Source organism: Rhyacophila brunnea, unplaced genomic scaffold (assembly GCF_057557595.1).
Source record: "Rhyacophila brunnea isolate RB1 unplaced genomic scaffold, BYU_Rbru_1.0 scaffold_5, whole genome shotgun sequence".
In the NCBI taxonomy this organism is placed as follows: Eukaryota; Metazoa; Arthropoda; class Insecta; order Trichoptera; family Rhyacophilidae; genus Rhyacophila; species Rhyacophila brunnea.
Genome location: NW_028233170.1, coordinates 26946355 through 26965216, shown reverse-complemented (window position 1 = coordinate 26965216; position 18862 = coordinate 26946355).

Sequence of the window (18862 nt, the reverse complement as noted above, 5' to 3'; positions counted from 1 at the left end):
AACCATGTTAACTTTGTCAGTAGGTCTGTGGAAAATCTTAGTGGAAGTGAATGGTTTGATGATGAGAATTCTCTGTACAGTAGTTGATGACATGCCGATGTCAAAGATTATGAAATTAGAAAACAAAATAGTTTCACTTCTGTCTTGTATGCTCACCGCATTCTCATTTTCTCACTCATCATCTTCAAATCAAAATAATTTGAAACTATGTGGTGTCTAAATGGAGTCTGATATTTCTGTAGTCACAAAAAATTATGTTCTCACTATTATACGAGACAGTTGAAATTATTTTGCCCACAGAGTGTTGGGAGTGTAGTTATAGTAAATCTACATAATCTCCCGTTACAATTTAGACACTACAACTATTTGAATAATGTAATTTGAAACCGCCGCAGTGGTCATCTTTGAAACTAGGCACTGTCATCATGCTGTTCCCAGCAGCTCCATTGTGGAATGAGAATGTTTGTTGATAATTTATTATTATCAGTAACAGAAAATAAGTCACTAAAAATGTTTATACAATGATTAAGTAATATTGATTAAGACCAAATTGTCACAAACGTGTTTCTTTAATGATTTTTTACAAACTAATTATCAAACTGTTTCAATGTTAATCTGTATAGGAGTATAATGCATCAGCATGAAAACTTTTCACGTATCCTGTCTTTAATTTAATATTCTACAGAAGTAGTATGTAATAATAATAATATTCATATTTTCTTTTTGTTAAAATAGTCACCTTGTTACAATAAATTAGGAATTTAAATTTATTTATGATTGTAAAATTATTTTATTTCAATATAGGTAGGTACATGTACCTTTTATCAACATACTATGTATTGTATTTAGTCAGATGTTTGCCTAATATATGACGTGTTCCTTTACTCATTCTGCTATGCAACATTTTCCATAAAATCTCACTATTTATTATTTTATAAGTTTACGATGTTATTAAACAGTTTAGGAGTTTAATAATTAGAAATTCAACCCGACACTAAACAACAGTGGGTTGTATCATACTAAGTATATATTATTATGTATTAGATTTGGAAGAATAAGTTTTCAAATGAACAAAAATGTGACCCATCAAGAATGTTTAGTCAATCTATTTCATTTTCGTTAGAATTTATTGTTAATATGTAATTAGTCAAAGTCTGTTATATTGATATAATTTTAGTATGTATGCTTTTTCTGGCATTAAGCAGATTTAATGGAATGCTGGTGAAACGAATAATTATTTTAGCAATTTGAGTTATGAATGTTTTGATCCAATTTTCATTTCATTTAGTTTGTAAAAATCTTCAAGAAGAAGCTATCATTATAATGCTCACAAAAGCTCCGTTGGCAGTTCAAACACTCAATGTTGTTAAAATATTTCGTATACCTAAATGTATCTTGATTAGTATTACAAAATAATTAAACGTCATGGACACCATTTTCAGAATGCCTTTAAAATGTGAATAAAAATAATAAATGAGAACAATATAAACTCATTTTGTTGATAAAAATGTTGTTTTTCATCTTTAAAAAATTGTCTATTTTAGCCCTACCAACTTTTGCTTACCTATCCTGGAACACTATACTGTCAAACAAAGGGTCCACCCACAATCGTAAACAGATCGAGATAACTATGTCTTTTACCTTTGAAATACCAATGGCCGTGTGGTTAATTTGTATATACGCGTTGACCAGACTATCATTCGTACATTATGTTATCATATACCAAATAATAAAATGTCCCAGGGCCACTACAAAATGTTCTTTTATACAGGGTTTGTACTTTTATATAGGTAGCTCAGTAAGTAGACATTTTCATAACATACCAAATTAAACTACAACATCTTCACTTTTCTTTCAAAGCGTGTTCTTGACTGATTTAAGTAAGTCTAGAATGTATAGTATACTTTTAGTTATTCCGATTGTCTGTTTTAATTAATTTGTCTTCATTGTTTCTATGAAGAAGGACCTCATTAAATACCTATATAAACACAAATGGCTTAACATTATTGGTAAAGGCTAAATAAAATGATATAATAAACCAACATTTTTTTATTATCTTTCTATTCTTACGGCGTATTAAATTATTTTCTCAACTTATATTAAATATCTTATATTCGAGGCACCTTAGCTAATTATAGCTGCTCTGTTACATTTATAGGTTGCGTGGATTCAGTGACTGATAAGAAATGGTGACAAGTGATTTATAGCAGAGGTCTCCAACCTTTTGGACCTCGCGGACCAGTAAACTCAAAATCTTGAATCCCGCGGACCACTACCACGTATTTTTTCCATACTTGCTAAAAATTCGTTAAGTATGTCAATATAATAAAAGAATTATAATAAATAAACTTCATAACACAGATATTTATTACGATAAATGCAAAAAAATCCATTTAAAATTTTATTTTATTAAAAAAGAGTCGATACAATAATTATTAAATTTATATTAATTCTACATCGACATAGAGGTGCATAAAAGATTAACTACATGTAACAGTGTGGCCTTTGTTGCTGCTTGTTTGAAACAAGCTGTTGGATTCTTTGTTCCAATGACATTACTGCAACATGGAGAGCCGTTTGTATTTCAAGCCGACTGCGGTACTTGGTTTTAATAAATTGTCATAACTGATTAGGAATGTCTCACACAAATATGAAGTTTTAGAATATACTGAAACTTTTTAATAAATATGAAAATTGCAAATATATTATTCAAATGACTCTGCGGACCACTGGTTGGGGTTGGCAATCCAATGTGGTTCTAACCAACATTTCTCCCTTGCCCTGAAACACCATATGTGACACTGATAGTCTAGACCTTTTGCCGATGTCGAGTGACTTGACACTGATGTATTTTACATTCTTTCTGTCACAAACGTATATAAGTCTCTGGGTGTATATAAATTTCATGATACTGCAGTTCATGCACATCGCAGACGGTACAGTCTGATTAAATTTGCCAGACTTTTACAAATTGGTCGCCAATATACTAGCGATGCATTAAAAGAAAACAGGTAGGTATTTTATCATTCTGGGGTAGGGTCAGATATAGTTTCATAGTAATCTGTGACTGAAATTCAACAGAAACTGGTAAAATTAATCGAAATATTGAAAACCTTATGAATATATCGTCACTGTTCTGGCAGAAGAGACTGATTCGAAAAAATGACATTGAGTTGGTTATACCAAAATGTTCCTTATTTCAAACTTTACCGTCTGGAAAAACACACTATTTTTATAAAATATACATTTGCTTAAAAACAGTTTTGTGCACATGCACTAAATGAAAAATTACGAAATGTTGCCTGGAAATAACAACTAATTGAGTTAGTGTTTTCTGCCAGAACCATTTTTGCTTTTCACCTTATACTGGCAAGCGACTTTGTGTCTATAGTATCTAAAACAATATGATCTGAGAGATTGACAGACTCACACAGTCTGTGTGAGTATTTTAGTTTCGTATGTATATGAGAGACGCAGTATTTCTATATTATTTAGCGCTGGCAATTGTCTTCAAGAATAGGCATGGTGCCAGGTAGTGTATTGGTTACTTTGGTGTTGGCATCATTCTTCTTCTTCATAGTAGGAACCTCATGGCCGAAGGTCGTGACTCGTATGGGCTCCACCCTCTGTATACCCAACTTCATGTTCGAATTAACTACAAATTCAATATGGGCTTCTACTAACAAAGCTCACGTGAATCTTCTAAGATGAAAGACGCAGTTGTTTCATTAGTGATATATCTACCCGAGGCAATAGGAGACCAGGAAAGTCATGTTTCCAGTCGTAGAAGTGGTCATGCCTTTCACGAATCACCACCTAACTTGACTACATGCACATGGTTAATTTTCTATTAAGCCACCGCTGAAACACTTTTTCGTAATAATTATGAGAGATGCAATTTATTTTAGGATTCGTCTGCAAGAGCCATATGCAGTAACTCAATTGATATTTTCTGGGACAACAAGTGTCTGTAGGTGGATGTATATTTGATTAAATTGTTCGCAAAGTGGACTGAAGTACTTTTGACCGTCTGAATAATATCTTCAAAAATGACCCGTGCCTTAAGCGCGAGTGCGTGTGAAACATGGACCCTAAGTAAAAGAGAGACCCAGAAACTTATAGTAGCACAGCGTGGTATAGAGAGGTGCATGCTGGGCATAACGCGAAATGACAAAAAGCGGAATGTATGTATAAGAAAACAGACAAGGGTTTGCAATGTAATAGTGTTCTCTAATAACCACAAATGGAAATGGGCTGGATGCATAGCTCGAAAATGGGACAACCGATGGACAAATGTAGTCATCAAGAGGTACAAAACGTCCGCAAAATAGACCTAGAGGCCGCTGTATCGATGAAATGGTTAAGTACTGCGGAATTACGTGGCAACGCAACACACAGGACCGAGAGAAGTGGAATCAGCTTGGAGAGGGCTTCATCTAGCAGTGTATTGATTCAGGCTGATGATGACTCTTAATGATGCTACTTTTCCAGCAATGACAGTTATTCTGAAATTCCCTTTATTAATATGTCTTCTACTTGTCATTATTTACATTTATCGTCTCTTTTCTGGCAGAACAGACGGTAACGTTTGAAATAAGGAACATTTTGGTATAACTAACTCAATATGTCATTTTTTCGAATTATTGTCTTCTGCCAGAAAAGTGACGATATGTACCTACTTATAATCTCTACGCTCTATAAGAATATACTATGCAGTATGTATCTATCTCATTTTTTTATAAAAATAGATGGATAATTTTACGCACTAAAATTTTTCCCTAAAACTATGACAATGGCTTTAGAAGTTTCTGCATTCTACCTTCTTAATAAATAAACATTCTTTATTTTAAAGTCATCCTTTTTACGATTACTTAATTAACTCACATGATAGACCATTTCAAACATTTTAAAAACTTCAAAGTCAAATTACTCAAAACTAGTATTTTCGAGTTAATGTGTTCTGCCCAAGGCCTGAACAAAAACGATGCATAAGTGCGAGTGAGAAAGTATTCGGTACCTTTATAATCTCTGCGACACGCGCTAGAGTAAGATAAAAGGTTTACAGATCTGGGAGATGGTTTGCTACGGTGTAACCGGCAAATCTTCACTTATTGCATAACTAAGCATCGATAACTGTGTTGCTAAAATTGCTATTTCTTGTGTTAAGGCCATGCATTAGTTGAGGCACGGTCTAAAAAGATCGTTGCTAGACGATGCGCGGACTGCGGGTCGCGGGTGCAAATGACACCTGTCAAACGAAATATTATTTTTCATATAAATCCAACATACGTTCATTTTATGTTCTGTTTATTGTTCTATTAGTAACAATAATAATATATTCATTGACATGTTTTCTTTTTAAAGTAAATGGGTAACGTTTTTAGTCATCTTTACACGATTTTAGAATTAATTGACCCGTCGCCATCACGCAGCAAAGTGACGTGCTTCTGACTCGAGATTCTCTCAGTGAATGGCAGCGAGTCCAAAATTTCGTCGCGCCTACAGTTGGACATTATTTGGCGTTTCACTGATGCGTCACCTTAAACATAAAGTCAGTGGTAAATATTTTTAGTTAATTAAGTAGAAAAGATCGTTCTGTGTGTTGTATTAAAATATGGTAGCCGTACTGATAAGCAAGAAGATGGTATTACGTTTCATAGGTAAGTTGATACATGTTCGTAATAATTTATTTGTATATTATTATGTATTTTAATATCAGTGACCTAGTGTTTCTTTAAAATAACTTAAATTATGGATATCTTTACCTAATGGTTGCATTTTGACCGCTTAAAAATACTATATAACGTAAAAAAATATAAAATTATATTTTAATTCTGAGCGACTAGTGCGAGCATTTTGAGCGAGCACTAGCGAAATGGTCTATGGTCTCGAACATTTGTAGACGAATGCGTTCGCTCGTCCACAAACCAAACGCACGGCACGCGGCTTCATTTAGCAATGCAACGGGTGGCGTCTAGATGTATCTATAGTCTATGGTTCTGCCTGAACAGATACGATATTCATGTCCCTACATTCCTATTGTATCGATACTTATGGTATGGTAATTTATTCTACATCCCTCCTTACCATAGACAACGCACTAGTGTAAACCATAGAAATGCCCAAAAAAAAGACACTGCCTAGGTACCAATGACATTAATATGGACGAATCATCTGGAAAAGAAAATGATATTCACTTTATTGTCGGGTCTGCCGAATGGCATAATCTGTTCTAACGCCATCACATTAAATGTGATATTGCTATAAATTCCTGATGTTTTTGTTGGGTCTGCCGATTGGTTCGGTTCGAACGGGTTCGCTCAAATGATCATTGACATTAGAAACACTGCTCTAACGCCATTACAATAAAGGTCATATTGCTATAAATTCCCGATGCGTGATATCGCATAATAGAAATTGCGTGACGTCTACCTATACATGCGAATTTACTTGCTAGCTACTGTATTGAGTGCGTCGTCCATTAATAATGTCATTGCTAGGTACGAACATTTCACACGGATCACGGCAGTGCTGCCAACCGTACTATAATTATAGTATTTGTACTATAATTTTGGTCTGCGTACTATGTACGATATAAAACAGGTATAGTACGCCCAAAATACTATAATTTTGAATATCGGAAAAATTATGTAAAAGGTACTAAAATTTCGATATTTTTGTTCGATAAATTGGTAAAAAGTACTATAATTTCGCAACATAAGAAGATTTGGAGAACTTGGAAAAAAAATTGCTCAAAGACGTACAAAAATACCTTGACTTTGGTTTAAAATGAAATTTCCTGAATTCTTCGAAGCATTTTTGGTCGGAAGAGGTACTTAAATAAAAAGGAGTCTCGGAGTTTCTCAAATTCTCCGTTATTTTTTTTTCTGAGAAACAAAAACCTATAAATTTTCAACAGATGACAACGAGAACTATATTTTTTCCCCAAATACTATAATTTTGGTGGCTCTGTACTATAATTCCACTTTGAAAATATGGCAACACTGGATCACGGATACGTTTGCTAGTACGGTCAGTGTTGCCAACCGTACTATAATTATAGTATTAATTGTACTATAATTTTGGTCCGAATTTTGAATATCATACTATAATTTAATATAAAAGTACTATAATTTGTGGTCTTCGAAAATTTGGAAATCTGCGGCCCGCGGCGAAATATTTTTCCTAAAAAAACGAGCCGACCATGAAAAATTGGGAACCTGCGGCCCGCGGCGAAATATTTTTCCTAAAAAAAACGAGCCGACTATGAAAAATAGGGAAAATTTTCATTTTCAACAGATGACAACGCCATCCCCAAATACTATAATTTTGGAGGCTCTGTACTATAATTCCACTTTCGAAATATGGCAACACTGAGTACGGTAGCTATCAGTGCTGCCAACCGTACTATAATTGTAGTATTTGTACTATAATTTTGGTCCGCGTACTATGTACGATATAAAATAGGTATAGTACGCCTAAAATACTATAATTTTGAAAATCGTACTATAATTTAATATAAAAGTACTATAATTTTGCATTTGCTATTTCGCAATCGAGTGGTCTTCGAAAATTTGGAAATCTGCGGCCCGCGGCGAAATATTTTTCCTAAAAAAAACAAGCCGACTATGAAAAATTGGGAACATGTGGCCCGCGGCGAAATATTTCTCCTAATAAAAACGAGCCGACTATGAAAAATTGGGAAAATTTTCATTTTCAACAGATGACAACGCGTACTATATTTTATCCCTAAATACTATAATTTTGGAGGCTCTGTACTATAATTCCACTTTCAAAATATGGCAACACTGGTAGCTATGCGAGTTGAGTTGCGCACGCCGTTGCCACCGCTCGGCCTCGACTATATTCTAGCACTTAAAAGCACATAGATTCATCTTGACGAAATGATTTTCCTGAATTCAGGGATTCTAGGTACAGACCTACAAACTTATCCGAAGAATGGGATGGGGGATCTACCTTATCATACTGCCGAAAACTACCCAACCAAGACTCGTAACTGGACAAAATCTGACATTCGAATGACATTTTCAAAATGGCGTACTTAGTTCCATTTTTGGCCATTCTGCAGATAAGTTTGTATGTCTTGTACTATTGAAACTGAATCGAACGAATCAAACCGGATGGTTGGATCTGTTGGATTTCGGACAATTAGGCAGAATTTTCACGGGAACGCGATTTCTGACTACTAAGTAGTGTTGCCATTACCTACTTAAAATTAATTAAATAACTTATTTGTCTCTAGGGTACGTTTACATTTGACACTAATATCGTCATATTTATGTATGACACCCAATGACATTAATATGACACCTATTTGTATCAGCCATTATTTTGCGTGTGTCGACTGGTCGACACTCACCTGTCACTTATTCTAATTACCTGCTTATATAGGTAGGTACGAAAATGTAAACACCGCGTTTACGACAAGTCCGAACTTGCAGCGATATATCACCGAAGTTGAGCTGCCGTCTACTTTTATGTCAAGCATCTGATACATTATTCGTAGTTTGACAGCGGGTGAAGTTGATAAATTATTTCTGAAACAAAATTATTATCCATGATGAGTGATAAATAGAAGTGGTTAAAGGCGAATTGACGAATTAATTGATCTATATTATTAGACTTCACGGTAAAAGTGCACTATTCGGAACGGCCCTCAAATATCAACTTTTTAAAAAGTAACTACTATAAACACTAGATACCTATTATGGAAAGAATGACATTTTGGCGCTTTATAAACATAGTTACTCAATTCATAAGGAATAAGCATTAATTTCACGTAGAAATAGTTTCTCCAAGTGGACTCATCAACATGATTGATTTTTGAGGGCCGTTCCAAATAATGCACTTTTGTTGCATTTAAAGTTAATTTAAGTGGGTAGGTAGGTATGTAAAACTACCAATTTCAAAAACTATACTTACCTAATTTATTAGTTTTTTTTTTAAATTTGAGGCGTAGAGTTACAAAATCCACTCTAGAGACTTTTTTGAGTTATGAGTAAATGACGAAAAACTGTTTTGGGCATATCATAATGATTTAAATGTAATTTTAGATGTTATTTATTTCTTCCGTTACATACGGAAAAGTATAATAAAATGTCAAATCCAATGTATAAGCTGTATTTATTCAAATAAATGCATGTTAATTATCCCAAGAGCGGTCTTTGTCAGTCTCTACCTGACAGAGCGGCGTTCGACGCTGAATTTTTTTAAAAAGAGCGGAGTTTGTCGCACAGTGGTACATTGTCGACAGGAGATGATAGTTTAGTAGCGGTCCGTATTTCTTTTAATTATGTAATATATTTTCGAATTTTCTTTGTCTAGAAAATATTTTGTAGCCATTCTTACCTAATGGCAGCTGTATATTTTTCGAATTGTACCTACATATTTAGCTGTTATATTGGTATGTCATATTTTTTTTAAAATAGTGTTATTTCTCTCTTCTTGGTCGTGCACTCATGGCTGAGGATCGTGACCACATTTAAATTTCGCCATCTTTTGAGCGACCAAGACGTGTTATTTACTTGTCTTGAAAATTTTTTTTTTTTATTTAAAATAATAGTTATTTAGTTGAATAGTGCCTACTTTTTACTATGTCAAATTGCCTTTCTGAAACTTTTTTAATTTTAATATATTAATGTCATGTACTTATTTTTATTCTATAACTAGCTGACCCGGCGAACTTCGTACCGCCTCAGAATCAATAATCTTGTGTTAACTTATTAGCTGAATTAAAATACTCAAAATGAATTAAGTTCAATAAATGTGCAAAAATCAAATCAAAATGAAATAGTTTACATAGTTTTGGTTGGTTCAGATTTCGAATCATGATAACTACCAAGTCAATTTTCAGTTGTAAATTGTGCGGTGGCAAGCTAGGCAGATCCAATAAGTTTAAAAATTCAGTTGGATAGTTGGTTGCTTCGTCTTCGTTTATTACACAGTCGATAGATTTGAAGGAATGCATTGGACCAACGATTTGATTTTGAATTGTGAAGTTTAAGTGATCCACATCTTTGTTCTTTACCGCAAAAATTGCTTGTTCACTCAACCAATTGTGATTTTTGTGGTTAGCAATGACGTTTGGGAACACTTTGTTGATGAGGTCGTCCTTCATTGAGACGAAATTTCAAAAATTCAGCGGAAACGAAATCAATCCGTTCGATTCGTCGACAGGAACACGGCAGTTACCGATAGTCAGCAATTGCTTAGAGAAATCTTCGGCAGATGGATCGTTTAGCACTGCAACTCGCATGTTCGTCGTCAGCTGAAGTTTCTTCACATAGCGCCACAGAGTCTATTGCCAGCGCTCCATTGGCGAGCCAAAAGTCCGAGGACAATAAGTCTTCAGATTTTTCTACATTCTGCTACTGGCTAACAGACGTTCAACGAAACGAGGTATATTATTAATTTGACGAGTAAAACCGTCGACTTTGACAGCATAGATAATATACGTAAATTTGACAGTTAAATCGTGATGGCGTTAAATGATACCGACGTTTTGTGTTTTTTGGGTTATTGGGTGGCAGATAATCTAATAACGAAGCAAAGGGTACACAAATACTGGGTGAAACAATGGTTAAGGAAACGAACGACATTATCCCACACAAATTTAATATGAGAATTGCGTTTGCAACCGAGCGATTTCCGCAATTATTTGCGAATATCGGAGGATGTATACACAGAACTGTATAATTTGGTCTCCCCATTTATTAAAAAAAAAATACTATTATGAGGGAAGCTATTTCTCCTCATGATAGATTATGTGCAACCCTGCGATTTTTGACTGCCGGCGGAACGTTCACTGACTTGCATTATAGAACTGCGATTGGAAGACAAACTCTGGGCAAGATAATTCCCGAAACTTGCCAAGTCATCATTGACGTTTTGAAAGGAGAATATTTCAAGGTGTGTATTATATTATACGTCATCTAATAAAGTTGGGCAAATTTACAAATATATAATTAACAAGTAGACGTCGGTTGGTCTTATAAAATGAACGTTTAGTGGATTGTTTTACCTATATAACTCATAGACGGCAACAGCATAAGAATGACAGACAAGATGCATTTGAGATAGGTATATATATAGTCACAAATAAGGCCATCGTTGACATGCTAAATATTCAATAGACCGTTAGAATTCTGTACCTAGCCAGGACTCTCCATATAGGCTGTAAGCAAGCTACTTAATTATTCCTGTTGAATGTATTGTAATACTAGTCATATTCTTCGAAAAGCAAGCATGGAATTTGATTTCTAAATGAGGCCACATAATAATATAGGTATGCTAACATAACTCAAATACTTACCATTTGTTGTATCGCTTAAGCCTTAAGGTTTATAGGCATAAAAAACAAACAAAAAAACAAATATTTTACAAGATATTTATTCACACAAAAAACATTAATTTATTATACCGGCTTTTGTACATTTTTGCTTAATATACGATAAACTGGTTGAGTATGAACAGTAGTTGCTGGCATTATTTTGTCACTTTGTCCCATAAAGGCAACTTCATGCATCAGCTTCTCGGCCAGCAATCTTTGTCCCTGTGACATCGATCGTAGTTTCATGGCCATCATTTTGCCAAAAACATCAAATTCATCTTCAGTCTTGCTTAGTTTGTCGGTGATTAATTCTAACACTTTGTTGGCGCTATCATTCGATTTTTTTCGTTTGAACGATGGGGGTTCTGGTGCTCTATTAAGATTCGACCTTGGAGTAGTCGACAACGTTGATGTTGAAGGCGAATATTCTATCTGTAAATAAAATATTGATTATTTTTTGTTGCAGTTCCCTGATACGCACGAAGAAATGGAGACGATTGCAAAAGAATTTAATAGTAAATGGCAATTTCCAAATTGCCTGGAGGGCGATTCATGAATTTAGCACAAGTGACCAGTTGCACAACTATTGCACAACTTGCTTCAACCGTAGCATATTAAAAGTCGACCGCTGGATTTCACTAGGCCAGGCTTTGGTAGTACACATGCTTCGACGGTAGAGGCGCTCGCAACTTTCCGTTTGACATAATAAACGTCAGATTTTCAATTCGTATCATACGTAATATTGGAGAAAGCTGTTAATAAATTGTTATACATTTACCATTTATTACTACATATTACCGCTAAAATTATTATTTCGTGTTTCAATTCTCATTTAAGGAGGTGTTTATTGTGATTTTGTAATAGTTTGTCTGTAAAATATTGTTGTATCTTGTATTGAATATTCTAATAATGGAGACGTTTCTTTCTTTTAATTATCTACGTACGTTTTATATCGCAACGTTGACGGGTAAATACTGATTAAATATGATGTTATTAACATATTTTAGGTTATTTTACGCCCCCAAAATGGAAGTCCCGCAGTCAGAATTCGGTAAAAAAACGAGGCTTGCCGCATGCACACTTTCTTATTTGGTTAGTCGAAAGAATTCGACCAGACCAAATAGATGACATCATATGTGCCGAGATTCCTGGTCCCGAAACCAATCCAGACCTGCATAATGTTGTAAGTACTAACATGATTCACGGACCGTGTGGCGCCATCAGCCCCCAATCACCGTGCATGGTCGACGGCAAGTGTTCCAAGCGTTATCCACGAAATTTGACGGCGGAGACTATCACCGCCAACGATGGTTATCCACTGTATCGGCGTCGATCACCTGATGATAACGGTAGAACTATCACAACGAAAGTGAAAGGAAACGATATCGTGGTTGACAACACTTGGATTGTTCCGTATTCGCCACTTCTTTCCAAAACATTCAAGGCGCATTGCAACGTAGAGTTTTGCAATTCAGTGAAGTCCATCAAATACATCTGCAAATATGTCACCAATGGCAGCGATATTGTGGTTTTTGGCGTTCAAACTCCCAATACCAACGATGAAATCACGCACTATCAAGTTGGTCGATATATGAGCTGCAATGAAGTGATTTGGCGTATTTTCTCATTCCCCATTCATGAACGTCATCCCACTGCTGTACATTTGGCGGTGCATCTGGAGAATGGTCAACGAGTTTATTTTAACGCATCGAATGTTGCTCAACGTGCTGAAACACCTCCAGCGACAACATTGACCAGTTTCTTTTCGATTTGCCAAAGCGATAAACCGTTGCCATTAAACCTTCAAACGACTGAAAAACCGACATATTTACAACTGAAGGTTGGCTCGGTAATCATTATGCTTCGAAATCTGAACCAACCAAAACTATGTAATCTATTTCATTTTGATTTGATTTTGGCAAACTTATTGAACTTAATTCATTTTAACTTAATAAAAAACGGAATTTAATGCAGCTAATAAGTTAACACAAGATTATTGATTCTGAGGCGGTACGAAGTTCGCCGGGTCAGCTAGTGTTAATATAATACAGGTGTACGCTCCAACTGCCGACAAAGATGATGATGTTATAGAAGAATAAAAACTTCAGTCATTACATCCTCTGACATAACAGACAAGTGGGACAGGATAAAAGATGTGTTCTCCTCCATATCTAATAATCAATTAGAATATAAAAGAACAGCTAAGAAGCAAAAATGGATGACAGATGAGATTCTGTCTTTAATGGACGAAAGAAGAAAATGGAAAAATAAAAATGAAACTCAATATAGGAGAATTCATAATACCATAAAAAGTAAAATTCGTACAGCTAAAGAAGAATGAATGTCCGACCAATGCAAAGAAATTGAAAATCTCCAACGAAAATATGATTCCTTTAATATGCACAAGAAGATAAAGGAGACATTGGGAATTACGAAAGGAACCTCATCAACTATCTTGAAAGACGAAAATGGGCGTATTATATTAGATATAGAAAAGAAGCTGACTCGTTGGAAGACATATATTGAAAATCTGTTTGATGATGGTAGGGAACCTATTGGCTATACTCTTAATGAATGTGAACAAGCCCCATGCATAAATAGGGCCGAAAAAACCAATCGAACGTGTGACCAATAGTACCAAAATAAAACTTTCTAAATATATCTTTTTAAAAATGTATTTAAACGGATACTGTTTCAATTCTGAGTGTGTGACGATATTCCCAATATACGCCGTTGTGTGTTCAACATATTTGTATGTTTAAAATAATTGATTTACATTAGTGAAATCCCGTTTAAAGCGGTACGTCCAAGGCGTTCTCGGAAAAGTGCGCGTCTTAAGACGTTCTTGGCAGCCATCTGGTTAAGCAAAATTGGATAAAAAATATCCATGTAAATAGCGAATCATAAATTCCATTGTAATCTTTATGGATAACTGGCTTCTAGGATTAAAGGTTAAATACAATCAACCACAAATTGTTAGGACAATTAGTTTATATGATTCATCAATGGTTTATGATTACGATTAAGGATGTAACAGTGAACCTTTTCTGTTATATTAACACATAGTTTTACTTGTTTGTTTGTAAAATGGCATCACATAGCGTCTTTGTCCAGCAGAAATTTGGAATTAATGTGGGAATATAAAAACAGTTTGTCGGATATTTCAACAATTATGAAAAAAGATGTTTGTATTTGTATAAAACCATTTATTTATCAAAAAATTTATTTATGAAAACCAAAATAGGTACATAAATGGTTAAATATTACAATTACAGGAATGTTCACATTATTTAAATCATGGCGATTTAATATCAGTGTACTTTATTAATACAAATAAAAAACAATTTTTTAGTACTAGTTCCACGACATACCAAACTATACACAGGCATTGTCTTAAACTTAAATGACCGCCCAATATGACTTGGTCAATGCGAACACGCGCCAATCTCTACTGGCAAATAATCTTTAGTTGACTTATCGTGTTTTGCCAGTATAGATATTGATTTACAAAAGCGTTATAGTTATTTATAGCGTTTTTCCAGTAATAATATATTCAATATCGACTTAACACGTAGTGATATCATAAAATTACGGAGGAATTATAATGAATTTGACGACGCTTGTTTTACCAGACGATAGAGCGTGTTGATATCTATCAAGTATCTTATCAGTTCCAGGTTGTTCTATGTCACTTCGAATCAATCAAAAAGCCATTTTGCTAAAAAATGTGATATAGAATAACCTGGAAATAAGGCAGCGAAGTATCTATCAGTAACTATAAATAAATACCACATGAGTTAAGACGCCTCAATAGCTCATCAAAAATAAAATAAGTAAAAAAACTGTGAAGTTATGAGGTTTTCATATCTTGACGACGATATGCATCGGACACATACTTAAAAATCAAAACTATGATTCTGTTACTCTATGTTAATATTAGAATATTTGAATATTCTTGTGAAATATGAAAGCAATAAAAAAAATGATTATTTCATATACTTTGGAATTTTATTTCATCCTGTCTCAAAAAATGATTTATGTACACAATCAATAGCACAATTCACTAAATTTAATATAGTTTTGCGTAAAATTTGCATTTTCCAGATACTTATTATAATATCAAACAAAATACACTATGCTGGCACACATAAACACTCTTTAAACAATTCCTTAGAAATATTTTATAGACTAATTATACATAGTAATTATACGCACAAAATATGAAATTTAATATAGGTTTGCATAAAATTTGCAAATTGCGACGATTGCAAAAGAATTTAATAGTAAATGGCAATTTCCACTGTCACATGGCAAGAAAGTATGATAAGCAATAGATAAATTAAACCAATGTAACAGTTTAGTTAAAATGTTTTACCTCAATACAATCTTCGTTGTTTAACGAGTTGGAGTAACTCTCATCAGGAGACATGTTTTCCAAATCGTCCGCCATGCTGGATATTGAGCTCGATTCTGTAAAACAAAATGTAAATTGTTAAAATACAACATAATACTCAAACTTGTTTTTTATTATCTCTCCCCTAAGTACCCATTCCTTCATACGGTTAATATTGATATGATTATTTATATTGGTATAATTGGTGTAATCCAGTATATCAGGTATTTTCAAAATGTGTTTTCCGCTGTATTCCTCATAACTAAACTGTACCATTAATTTTGATTGATGATTGACGATTTATTGATTGTCTCTGAAGGAACCTAACTCGAGCGATTTTTGATTTCATGATCATTTCTTTTCTTCTTCTTTCGACCATGTCCGATCATAATATGGACCTCCACGGAGTGGAGGTTTGTATTGACAGATTTTGTTTTTACGAGAAATGGATGTCAGCCACTTGCTCAACATATTAGGTCCATACTCTGACTCATACACAAATTGAAATTCAATGTGTACTTGTCAGACCCAGGATTTGAACCTGGGACCCGACCACGACTCAATAAGCCAACGCTTAAGCCGCGCTTCCACCGCCATGATCGTACCTATATATTATTATTTCTTACCTACCTCAGCAAAGAATAAGTAATTTTATTGTGACTAGAAATGATTCATAGCTGTATGTTTTAATTGCTTAATAGTTGCTAATCTAATGCGATGTCACTTTCAGAGCTACGACAATGTCATAGTCTGCACGTGTATAATAAATAGCTTTAAAGCATTCCCTCGTACCTATATATTATTATTATTTATTACCTACCTCAGCAAAGAATAAGTAATTTTATTGTGACTAGAAATGATTCATAGCTGTATGTTTTAATTGCTTAATAGTAGCTAATCTAATGCGATGTCACTTTCAGAGCTACGACAATTTCATAATCTGCACGTGAATAATAAATAGCTTTAAAGCATTCCCACGTACCTTCCATTTGGTCATTCAAGAACTCCAAATTTTTATAGTACCACAGTTTGGGTAGATATACTGCGTCTGTGCCGGCTCCGCTTCGATATGATGTCCTTACTTTATTTCTCTCCTTTCTGTAACCCGACCTCAATGTCTGTATTTTCTTTTTGACATCGTTGACCGTTGCCTGCGGCTCCACCTTGATTAATATTTCCAAAAGTTCCGCATACGCCAAGGACTTGGCATCACGATTCTTGTCGTCTTCCACAACGACGGGTTGTCTTTAAAACAACTAATAAAATCTTCCAAGAAACTTTTCGAATGCACTCGTAGATCTACCATTGTTGTTTTCGATGTCCGAACACTTTGAATGACAGTAAAATAATGATGGCGCTCATAGACTAATATATGGCGCTGTCGTCCGTCGGCATAGATATAAATAATGTGACGGTAAAGCGTGGTGAACGTACGAATGTCAGCGGCTCGGCGAGTAAAATATCAAACATGTTTGAAATCCAACGAGCCTGGGGCTCTATGTTAGAACTTGCGAGTGCAAGCTTCCCGGTCGAGATGACGTCATATGACATCATTATGACGTACTACCGGAGTGATAATAGCATTCGAGAAAATAGCGAGTGGTCAGACAGCGGCGCTATTCATTGTCACCATACACATATAGGTGTATCATAATAAAATTTTCTATGGTTATTCTGTGCGCGGTCGGCATGCCTCGAGCGTGACGTCACAATTACGTCATCTCGTCTGGTGCCACACGAGACGAGAGTTAGGAAATCGGGCCCCAGGTCTGCGGATTAAAAAGTCCGCAGACCTGGGGTGCTCCACGCGAAAAAAAAGTCCGAAGACTGTAAATCGTCTGATTTGCGTGCCAATGGAGCGCCGGCATTAGATTTGAGGCAAGCGTTCATTTCATCGGCAGCGGTCGATCTTGGAATGACTGGTAGTGTTTGGCGAAAATTGCCAGATAGTAGAATCATTGCGCCACCAAAACATCTTGAGTAATTGCGCAGATCTTTCATAGTTCGATTGAGTGCTGCCAATGCGCATTTGTGCGCCATTATGCATTCATCCCAGGTGATGATTTTACTTGCTACCAAAACTTTGGCCATTGCTGCGTGTTTCGTAATACTGCTTGTCGGTGTTTCAGTCGTTTGAAGGTTTAACGGCAATTTCAACGCTGAATGAGCCGTTCGGTATCCTTCTAACAACGTGGCCGCTATCCCAGAAGAAGCAACTGCTACAGAAATTTGGGATCTCGCACGAACAGTGGCCAAAATCAATGACATGAGAAATGTCTTCCCAGTTCCACCAGGCGCATCGAGGAAAAATAAACCACCATTTCCATCATCAATTGCCTTCATTAACGTATCGTACACTTCCTTCTGTTGGGGGTTCAACATTGGTACATTCGATCAAACCGATAGGTTCAATGCATCTCGATCATATTCACGTTCACGTTCCAATTCTCGATTGAAAGCCTCATTCATTCCACGATGTGGCGATAACCGCAAGTAGAAGCATTCGTCATTCTTCGGATGAACTATGTAAATGCGACCAAGAGCATCATTAGAATGCACATCCGGATGATCAGGAACCGCATCGCCTTGCTTTCGACGTTGAAATTTCTTCGATGAAGCGTTCCAAGTGCAAACGCATCGCTTTGACAAATTGAAAAGAAACTGGTCAATGTTGTCGCTGGAGATGTTACAGCACGTTGAGCAACATTCGATGCATTAAAATAAACTCGTTGACCATTCTCCAGATGCACCGCCAAATGTACAGCAGTGGGATGACGTTCATGAATGGGGAATGAGAAAATACGGCAAATTGCTTCATTGCAGCTCACATATTGACAAACTTGATAGTGCGTGATTTCATTGTTGGTATTGGGAGTTTGAACGCCAAAAACCACAATATCGCTGCCTTTGGTGACATATTTGCAGATGTATTTGATGTACTTTACTGAATTGCTCAGATACTCATGTATCAGAGATGGCGGTGTATACGGATTTTTTTTGTGATTTTCTTACTTTTCCAATGCGCGAGGAAGCTTCTCGAGGCCGATACGAACAAAAAAAAATTCACCGAAATCAGTCAACCAGTTCAATAGACATCATCAATAAAGCCGTTCCATACG